The following is a 10,852-nucleotide window of genomic DNA, read 5'->3' as shown; positions in this document are numbered from 1 at the left end:
ACCGATCAGCTAGGACAGATACCCAGTCCCCAACCAATCATCCCATGGCAACTCCTTATCCTACCCCTCCCCTCCTGAGTGCTTATATACCGCAACACTCGAATAAAAAAACGAGGCTTGATCAGAACCTTGTCTTGCCTCCGTTCTTCGCGTTCCTTGTTTGTTTCATTCTCTTAGGTGGTTCCTGCGTGCCCTCGTTGCTGCCCCGCGGGCCGGGGCACCCAAGATTTGAATTTTTGGCAGCTGCTGGGAAGTTTCTGCAATCCCTGCCAGGGATTCAGTCTGCCACAAGAAGCTGGGTTCCCCAAGCAAAGTGGGATATGACCATCTTTAAACAAATTGAACCAAAGAACAGAGTCATAAAACAACTATCAACAGAGACACTCATATCCAATATTTACAGGCATGCACAACCCTCGGGCAAGAGCATCAAGCTGAGGAAGAAACTGGTCTTGCAAGGCATGTCAGGCCATAAAAACTGTGAACAATGCACTGCCCTGTGTGGGGGGGGAGGAGGGTCGTTATCGCTGGCCCCAGGACAGATCATCGGATATGGCCTGGAGACCCCCAACACCTGGGGGTCTTCCTGTAAGCCCACAAAAGGAGGCGGAACCATATCTGCAAGACAAAGACCCCAGAAGGTTATAAAAAGTGAAGCCCTCTGCGTGTTTCTTCACTCTGATTTGGAAATTATTCCCGGAGTCCACTAGTGTTAATAAACGGGGTCCCTCCCTTTCTCTAGGAAGCGTGCTTGGTATTTCTTTGGTCTTCTGCAACAACACCATGCTTCTTATCTGTCCAGCCACTGAAACCTCAGAATGCCCTGCATTAAAAAAACGAAAACAAACAAACAAAAAACACTGAAGCAGAGCAATGTCTCTTGTCCCAGAGGTAAAGACCACTGGAGGTCTCTTGCCACCCAGAACTCATCAGGCTCCCCCAGATGAGAGGCAGTAAATGCCTTCCTTTCCATACACAGTAAATGCTTCCCATGCCTTACAAAGAAGGCCAGACGAGAGGCAGCAAATGCTTTCGCCTGTCATACAAAAACAGTTGATTCACTTTAGGTCTTAGGTGAGATGACAGGGATTGCTGAGGTTGCGGCTGGGACTCAAAACAGAAAAATTCCTGGCAGCACTGCAAATAAAAGAGTCCAGGCCTCAGCCCCGGAACCCCTAGTCCAAACAGCAAGGAGATCCCCACTACTCACTTCAGAGGAGTTTGCGGCTTGTCAGTCCCACCAGAGTAACCAGAATATGAAAGCAGACAACCAGTGGGTCCATGCTGCCTGTCACTACTTGAGCCAATTTAGCAGAGTTAGGGTTAAATCATATATGAGTGTTTATTCCCATATTGACTGCAGTATGGGAGAGCATCAGGTCATCCCATGAAAATCTTCTCTGTACACACCTCCTGCGCCCCCCCCCCCGCCCCCCGGCATAAGCCAGCTGTTCTTTGGGTAGGACAAAGATTATAGGAGAAGTAGGCAAAAGGAATAAAAATGGGTATAATGGTTACAGACTACAGGCAATGCAGGCTGGACTCTATAGTTTGGGCAATAAGGTTGTTAATCTTCCCATGATAATGAGAAGGCTAAAAGGACTAATTCCAATGTAACCCTGATATTCGGAGCTAGTGACCTGAATCCAAGCCAGCAAGCTCAGTGTACTTTCCTGATAACCTATAATTAAGTCCCTCTCTCCTTCCCAGATACTGGTCTTGCAGAACCTGTTACTGTGAACAGTGCACTGCCCAGGAGGGAGGGTTATTAACGCTAGCGCCAGGCCAGACCATCAGATATGGCCTGGAGATCACCCAACACCTGGGTGCCTTCTTACAAGGCCCGTGAAAAGGACGGGAAGCATAATCCATGTTTGTGGGACAAAGACCACAGGGAGGGAGATATAAGGAGGGCCCCATGCGTGTTCCTTCACTCAGATTTGGAAGGCTGTTCCCTGAGTCCGCCGGCGTATTAAACAGTGTCCCTCCTTTTTTTCTCAGAAGCATCCTTGGTTTTCTTTGGTCTTCTGCAACAATAATAGGCAGTTCTTGGGTGAGGAGGATGGGCCACATTTCCAGGTGAGCTCCCAGATCCCAGGGCTTACACTTCCCAGCCAGGTTAGAATGTGCTTTCTTTAATCAGAACAAAGCAAGCATGATTAATATTTCTTTCTTTTTTTAAAAATATATTTTATTGATATTTTACAGAGAAGAAAGGAGAGGGATAGAAAGCTAGAAACATCGATCAGCTGCCTCCTGCACACCTCCCACTGGGGATGTGCCCGCAACCAAGGTACATGCCCTTGACCGGAATCGAACCCGGGACCCTTCAGTCCACAGGCCGACGCTCCATCCACTGAGCCAAACCGGTTTCGGCCTGATTAATATTTCTTATAATTATAGCTGGTCCCCAAATATTCTATTTCTGCCCTTAACACTCTGTCATTTTACAGTAATTATTATTTATCAATAAATTGTTTTCTTGGAATGTTATATCTTACAGAAAAGTAATGTTTTTTTACCAATTGCAAAATAAGCAAATCTCTAACTATGCCACTTTAAGTTTTTTCATGTATTTATTTATTTTCAGAGAGAGTGGAAGGGGGAGAAACAGAGAGAAACATTGATGTGAGAGAGACACATCAATTGATTGCCTCCAGCACTCACCCTGACCGGGGCTGAGAATTGAGCCTGCAACTGAGGTACCTGACTGACTGGAATCAAACCCGGGACCCAGGCCAGTGTTCTATCCACTGAGCCAAACTGGCTAGGGCAGTTTTTTTCATTTATTGATAGTCATTGTTTTACTCTAATACATTTGCAAATATGTCATATCTTTAGCAAGATCCATGAAAAGGACTCTGAATTATTCTAAATTATAGGTTTCCAAGCAAGTCATATCTTTGAACTAAATGAAGATTTGTAGAACTCTAAGGAATAAGTGAATTCATGAAAATACTGGCAAATAACAGGATAAACAAAAAATGGTTATGGGACTAAATGAACTAAGGATTATTATTATTACTACTCTGGTTTTTTTGTGAGGCATTGTGTGATTTTTATTTGTTTTTAGTTTTTATTTTTTATAAATCTTTATTGTTCAGATTATTACAATTGTTCCTCTTTTTTCCCCCCATAGCTCCCCTCCACCCCGTTCCCACCCCACCCTCTGCCCTTACCTCCCCCACACTGTCCTCATCCATAGGTGTACAATTTTTGTCCAATCTTTTCCCGAACTCCCCACACCCCTTTCCCCCGAGGATTGTCAGTCCACTCCCTTTCTATGCCCCTGATTCTATTATATTCACCAGTTTATTCTGTTCATCAGATTTTTTATTCAATTGATTTTTACATTCACTTGTTGATAGATATGTATTTGTTGTTCATAATTTTTATCTTTACCTTTTTCTTCTTCTTCCTCTTCTTAAAGAATACCTTTTAGCATTTCATATAATACTGGTTTGGCGGTGATGAACTCCTTTAGCTTTTTCTTATCTGTGAAGCTCTTTCTCTGACCTTCAATTCTGAATGATAACTTTTCTGGGTAGAGTAATCTTGGTTGTAGGTTCTTGCTATTCATCACTTTGAATATTTCTTGCCACTCCCATCTGGCCTGCATAGTTTCTGTTGAGAAATCAGCTGACAATCGTATGGGTGCTCCCTTGCAGGTAACTAACTTCTTTTCTCTTGCTGCTTTTAATATTCTCTCTTTGTCTTTTGGTCTTGGCATTTTAATTATGATGTGCCTTGGTGTGGTCCTCTTTGGATTCCTTTTGTTTGGGGTTCTCTACGCTTCCTGGACTTGTAAGTCTATTACTTTCTCCAGGTGGGGGAAGTTTTCAGCAGTCATTATTTCTTCAAATAGGTTTTCAATATCTTGTTCTCTCTCTTCTTCTGGCACCCCCATAATTTGGATGTTGGTACACTTGAAGTTGTCCCAGAGGCTCCTTACACTATCTTCATATTTTTGGATTCTTTTTCTTTTTGCTCTTCCAGTTGGGTGTTTTTTGCTTCTTCGTATTTCAAATCTTTGACTTGATTCTTGTGATCCTCTAGTCTGCTCTTGGACCTCTGTATATTATTTTTTATTTCAGTTAGTGTATGCTTAATTTCTAGTTGGTCCTTTTTCATATCCTTGAAGATCTCACTAAATTTATTGGCGGTTTCTAGAAGATTCTTGAAAAACCTTATAACTGTGGTTTTGAACTTTATATCCAGTTGTTTGCTTTCCTCCATTTCTTTCATTTGTGACCTGTTTCTTTGTCTCCACATTTTGACTGCTTCCCTGTGTTGATAGAATGGCTTTGCGTGCTAGGTGTCCTATAGGGCCCAGTGACTCAACCTCCCCAGTTACCTGAGGTGGACATTCTTGGTGCACCCCTTTGTGGGCTGTGTGCACAGTCTTGTAGTTAGGCCTTGATTGTTGTTGATATCACTGGGAGGAATTGACCTCCAGGCCAAGTGGCAGTGAGGATCAGCTGTCTCTACGATGGGAGGACTTCTGTGCTGGAGACACCCTTATGGGGCAAGACTTGCTTCAGTGGGGCTTTGGTGCTCACTGAGTCTGCCCCTTGAGTGTGTCCCTTATGGATCTGAGGAGTTGTAATCTGGATGGTCTCACTCTGACTCCTGGGTACACTGGCTCTTTGATCTTCAAGGAGGTGCAAATTTAGCCTCTGTCTGAGGCCACCCAGGAGGAGCTACGGGAGAGATCTGTAGATTTCTCTTCTTTGTTTAGCGTTTGGAGGTGCCCAGATGAGGCCCAGCTGTGAAGCAATGCAAGCTTCTATGGGGCCTTAGGCCTTCTTTTGGATGTTCTGGGTCTCTCTGACCCAGCTGCAGTTTGTTAGGTAATTTTAGATTGCAAAGGGCCAGGCCATTCATATGCAAAACCTCTGTCCACAGCTTGGGTGGGGCAGGGTCTCAGGGAATCAACAGGGTGGAGCAAACAGCTATGCCTGATCCTCAGCCCTGCCCTAAGATGCCCCAGTGTCTTAGTATCCCGCAGTAATCGCTGCAAGCACCTCTAAGAGAAAGCCACCCTCAAGTTTGCCCGAAGCCAGAGAGTCCAGTTTCTCCCCATATGAGTCTGGGTCCCCAGAGTCTCGCCCGGAACTGGAGTTCAGAGCAGTCGGGAGCTTGTGTCTCCCTCCCGATTGAAAAAGACAACCGTGTCCTCAGTTGGCAGCCCTTTTCACACGCGCGCGTGCCTCCGTACCTCTTCACTTTACTTCTGTGAGTCTCAGTGTGCTTTTCTCTTTCCTTCTAGTTGTAGAATTTCCACTCAGCCAGCCTTCCTGTGGTTCTGGATGATGTCTGTTTTGTCTTTTAGTTGTAGTTTTGAAGTGGTTGTGAGAGGCAACAATTTCAAGTGTTTACCTATGCCGCCATCTTGGTTTCTCTTATTAATCTGTTTTAAGTATTGCTGATTTAAAATTTTTTTTTGTTTTCCAAATATAAGAAAAATTAAAAGGAGACATTCTGCATTATTATCAATGGCTCATTAACCAGTTTATAGGGACTGATAAATTAGTAACATTCATTTCACAGTGTGCTCCCGGGAGGCAAAATGTTCAATGACCACAACTTACAACCAGGAGATTTTTGTCCATTGAAAAAGACATTAATTAAAGACTCTGTCCAACCTTGTTGGAAGGGACCTTATCAGGTGCCTAAGTGCAAATGGACATCTGTCTTTGTCTCTGACACTCACCTCTGTCTACAACAGAGATGAAAGACTTTTCAAGGATGAAAAGCCCAAGCATCAGAAATAGACAGCCATACTGAGACATCAACAAGGCCTGTATACCTACAAATTAATGTTGTTGCTAATCTTAACAATTATTATTATGTTTGTTCTTTAGGCTTTTCTCAAACCCTATGTATATAGTACAACTGTTAATAATTATTGAAGATGTATAAGATAACTTTTTGTATTATCAATAATATTCTTTATGGTTTCTCCTTGATATTTTAGAAAAATGTTATTGCAAAAAGTTACTAAAAAAGAAATGTTAAGAAAGGAATCCTGCCGAAACCGGTTTGGCTCAGTGGATAGAGCGTCAGCCTGCGGACTGAAGGGTCCCGGGTTTGATTCGAGTCAAGGGCATGTACCTTGGTTGCGGGCACATCCCCAGTGGGAGGTGTGCAGGAGGCAGCTGATCGATGTTTCTCTCTCATCCATGTTTCTAACTCTCTATCTCTCTCCCTTTCTCTCTGTAAAAAATCAATAAAATATATTTAAAAAAAAAAAAAGAAAGAAAGAAAAGAAAGGAATCCTATATAATAAAAGCCTAATATGCTAAGTGTTCCACCATTCGTTCAACCTTTCGACCAGTCACTGTGACACGCACTGACCACAAGGAGGCAGATCTTTCGACAGGTAGGTTAGCTTGCTGCTGGTGTCCGGCCAATCAGGACTGGGAAGACAGGCCAGACGTGCCCTGGAGTCCTCCTACAGTCTCTCCCCAGCCTCTAAAATATTTCTTCTAATTAATTTCCTTACCATGTGCACGAATCTGTGCACCGGGCCTCTAGTTTTATATATAAACACCAAAACCTAATTATCATAATGTGCTTACCCCCTAGTCCAACAAAGACTATTAACTATATTAATTCCAATAGAAGCTACAATGGCTATAAAAACATGAAACTCTTACTGTCCTCCTGGCTTCTGGAATTTTAAATGGTAATTGTAATTGATATCCAAAATTTCTGTTTGGGTCCAAGTTTGTTGTCTCACAAAATCGAAGAATGAGTTCCAAGGACAAAGAGATAAGTGAAAGCAAAGTTTTATTACAAAAAGCTCCCTGATGCAGGGAAGGGACCCAAGCTGATTGCTGGGGCAGTTCTTTTGTCTAGAGCAGCCGTGGGCAAACTATGGCCCTTGGGCAGGATCCGGCCCATTTGCCTGTTCTATCCGGCCCGCGGAGCCGAAAGAGGGGAGGGTTCTCTTGTTCTCCCCTCTGCTCCTTCACCAGCAGCAGTGTTAACATGGCAGACGTTGTTAACATGCAGTGTGGAGGGCAGGAGGGGACTAGACCTCGGGGTCTAGAGTCAGAGTAGAAAAATTTAAAACAACCACTTGGAAAGGTCACCCCCCGCAGGCACTATAGAACTCCCCGTTCCATAAATAAAAGAAATAGTTTCTGCCTGACCACCACTCCCCTACCTGCCAGAGGCATTACAGAGCTGTCTCTGTAACAAACAACCCATATAGGGAAAGGTCCGGTGTAGAACTTCCTCACTGCGCGAGCGAACCATATTAGGAAAAGTCCAGGACAAAGGGGTCCCACATTCGCGGGTCATTCAAAGGGGCCAATCAGGGAATGCCAGGCCAACGGTTATAGAGGGAAGGGGTATAAAGGAAGGGACTGCCCCTTTCAACAGCGCTCTTGCCATGGCACTTGCCTGCTGCTGCGTCAGCTACGGCGGGGCCCAGATTCGAATCTGCAATAAACTTTTCCCTGTTTGATCCAATTGGTCTCGGTGGTCTATCTCCGGGGGACGCGCTCCGTTACATTTGGAGGCCCCAGCGAGATAGCACTAAGGGGGCTTCTTGTTAAGCCCCTTCAAATCTCACCCCGTTCCACGGAGCTCCGCAACGTTCCTGTCCCTGCCTGCGCGGCGCCGGTAAGTCAGGCCTGTTTCGTTTTGGTATTTCTGGTCTGGTCTGGTTTGGTATGGTACGTACCTCAGTAGTGAACTAAGGGAGGCGGGACGCCGCAAAACTCCCGGTTCACAGCCAAAGTGGTGACGACCACTGAGGCCCTGTTACAGGTTTATTGAGGAACCTGGTCTGGTTGTATGAATGGTTGATGAAGTGCCTGTGCGGCCGCGGCTGATAGTGAGGGAAGTGTTGTTTGTCGGCTTTTTTGTTTTGTTTTGCTTCTTTGTCTCTTTACAGTGTGTGGAGAATCGGGTCGAGGGCTAAGATGGGTCAAGGAGGCAATAAAACTGGCCCTTTGAGTCCCCTTGAGTGTATGATAAAGAACTTTATTGTCTTCAGGAAGAGAGGGGAGAGCTACAGGGTGTCGGTAGATGCTTTCACCCTTCGGAGATTCTGTGAATTAGAATGGCCAACGTTTGGGGTTGATTGGCCTTCAACAGGGACCCTAGACATGGGACCCTGTACAGGAGTCCAGCACGTAGTTTATGGCAATCCCGGACACCCGAACCAAATTCCTTACATCGACATCTGGATTGATGTCCTGTTTGATAACCCCAAATGGCTGAAGGATTGTGGTTGCCCCCAGTCTAGAGAAAAATTGGGAAAGAGACCCACTAGGTCTATCCTAGTGGCGAAGTCACCCGGGGAGCGCAGCGGGAAACCACTGCGGGCCCCCTCGGCTCCCCCGATTTTGGACGCCCCAGAGGAGGACCCGATCCCGGGACCAAGAGCTCCCCGTCCGCCTCCCTACCTGGCCGCAGCCTACTCAGCCACCACCGCTGGGTCTCGGGAGGAGCCCCGAACCAAGAGAGAGTATCCACCTTTGCCACAGGGAGGTGCGGCTGGACCGGACCTCCCGATGGCGCCCGATTCTTCCACCTTGCAGGGGGAGTCCCACCCCAATGACTTCCCCCTGAGCCCTTCCCATACTAGGTCAGGAGCCCTTTTTGGTGACAACCGACCAGTGGCACAACTCCCCCTGAGAGAGGTAGGAGAGACAGACTCTCGCGGCATCCACCTAAGGACTTATGTTCCGTTCACCACCTCCGACCTTTATAATTGGAAGAATCAGAACCCCCCCTTTTTTTCCCAGAACCCACAAGGGCTGATAAATCTTCTGGAGTCTGTTTTCTATACCCACCAGCCCACATGGGACGATTGCCAACAGCTTTTAAATACCCTCTTCACGTCGGAAGAGAGAGAGAGGATAAAGACAGAAGGAAGGAAGCCAGAACTGGCAAAGTCACCAAGTCTGCCCAGAAAGCTCAAAAACTAAATGAATCTTATTTCTGACACGTGCCGCCACCCAGTCTTAATCAGTGGTGGAGTAATGGTCTCAGAACTGTTTGTCTCAATTGGCCATTTAAGTTTAATATGGTTAATGATTACAGTGCATTATAAACCTTTAGAAGAAAAGGAAAATATTTTGTGGGCCACTTGGTCCTTTTGTGTGTGGCAACTCTCAAGTCATTGGTTCTAAAATCAGTACTTTTTAATGGAAACACACTCAAGCAGAGGGGCTTTTCAGAGAGGTCAGAAAGTCTGATTGCAGTGTAAGGGTCACCGGTTCCCCACACGCCACCTTCGCGGGCAGGAGGCAAGCGCTTTTCCCAGTGGACTGCAGATGAAAACGCCTAGGTGGGAGCACCTCCATTCGCCACCTGGGACCCGAGCCGCGCTCCCTGCCTCCGCCCACCCGGCGCCGTCCCCTGCAGGGGTTGTTTTGAGTAGCTGGAGGCGGTGGCGAAGAGGGAAATTCCCTTGTGACCCCCTGCACCCCAATGAGACCCAAGAAACCCCGGTGACTCCTTGGACACTTTTCACCGTGTTCTGTTAGGGGGTTAAAGAGGGCAGCTAGAAATTCCCCCATTCCCCTTTTCAGGCTTATCAGAAACTGAGATCTTTTATCTTTAGGAAGAATGTGGCAGTTTGAATTTCAAGCGGTTGGAGGCCTGGGAACCGCATGCTGGGCCTGTTCCCTCCTCCCTCTACCTTTTCTAAATATTTTAAAATAATGGAAGGGTTGAGGCATGGTTATGCATTTTTGAAGGACATAGAAAGGTTTGAAGGCTAATTTGAAATTGTGAGATTTGTGAAGGTTTGTGTATGTGGTGAGAAGGAAAAGAGAAATGTAAAAAAAAAAAAAAAAGAAGAAGAAGAAAAGGCCAGTAGCAAATAGGAAGGAATTAGTATGCCTATTGTAGGAAGCAGGGGCACTGAAAGAGAGAATGTCCTGGCAGGTTAGCTAGGGAAGCAAAAGGGGAGACTCAGACTCCAAGGATCTTTAACTTAGAGGAAGAGGACTGATGGGCCCGGGGCTCCTTTCCGTTAAACCCCCAGGAGCCCAGGGTAAACCTTACAAGTTGAGGCTAAACCTGTTAGTCTCCTGGTGGACACTGGGGCAGTCTATTCAGTCTTGACAGAGTCGATGGGACCCGTAACCTCTAAGAAGACATCAGTCCAGGGAACCACTGGACAAACTGCCTGTTTTCCTTGGACATCAAAAAGGACTGTGGACCTCAGAAGGAACACGGTAATGCATTCATTTCTGGTCATGCCAGAATGCCCGTACCCCTGCTTGGACGTGACCTCCTACAGAAGCTACAAGCCACCATATCCTTTGAGGGGGACAGAGCACACCTCACCATGGATCCAAGGAACCCAGGTCCGGTTACATCCTCCCCCGCCTGTATTCTTTTAACCTGTCCTCTGTCAGAGGAATATATCTTGCAGGAAACGGAAAAAGCGACACCAGGGGAAAAGCATAAGCCCACTACCTACCTGGAGGAGTTACAAAGTCTCTATCCCATGGTCTGGGCAGAAAACAACCCCCCCGGGGTTGACAAGTCATCAAGCTCCTGTAGTAGTCCAATTGCAAGCCACCGCCACTCCAGCCCAGGTAAGGCAATACCCCCTGAGTTTAGAAGCAAAGAAGGGAATTGCTAAACACATTTGTCGGCTGCGGAAAGCGGGAATTCTAATTCCCTGCCAGACCCCCTTGCTTCCAGTTTTAAAGCCTGGGACTAAAGACTACAGGCAAGTACAAGACCTAAGGGAGGTGAACAAGAGGGTTGAGACTATACATCCCACGGTCCCGAACCCTTACACTCTGCTAAGTCTTCTGCCTCCAGAGAGACAATTCTACACAGTCTTAGGTCTAAAGGATGGCTTCTTCACCATACC

Source organism: Plecotus auritus (assembly GCF_963455305.1).
Source record: "Plecotus auritus genome assembly, chromosome: X".
Lineage (NCBI taxonomy): Eukaryota > Metazoa > Chordata > Mammalia > Chiroptera > Vespertilionidae > Plecotus > Plecotus auritus.
Note: the sequence above shows the minus strand (reverse complement) of the source record.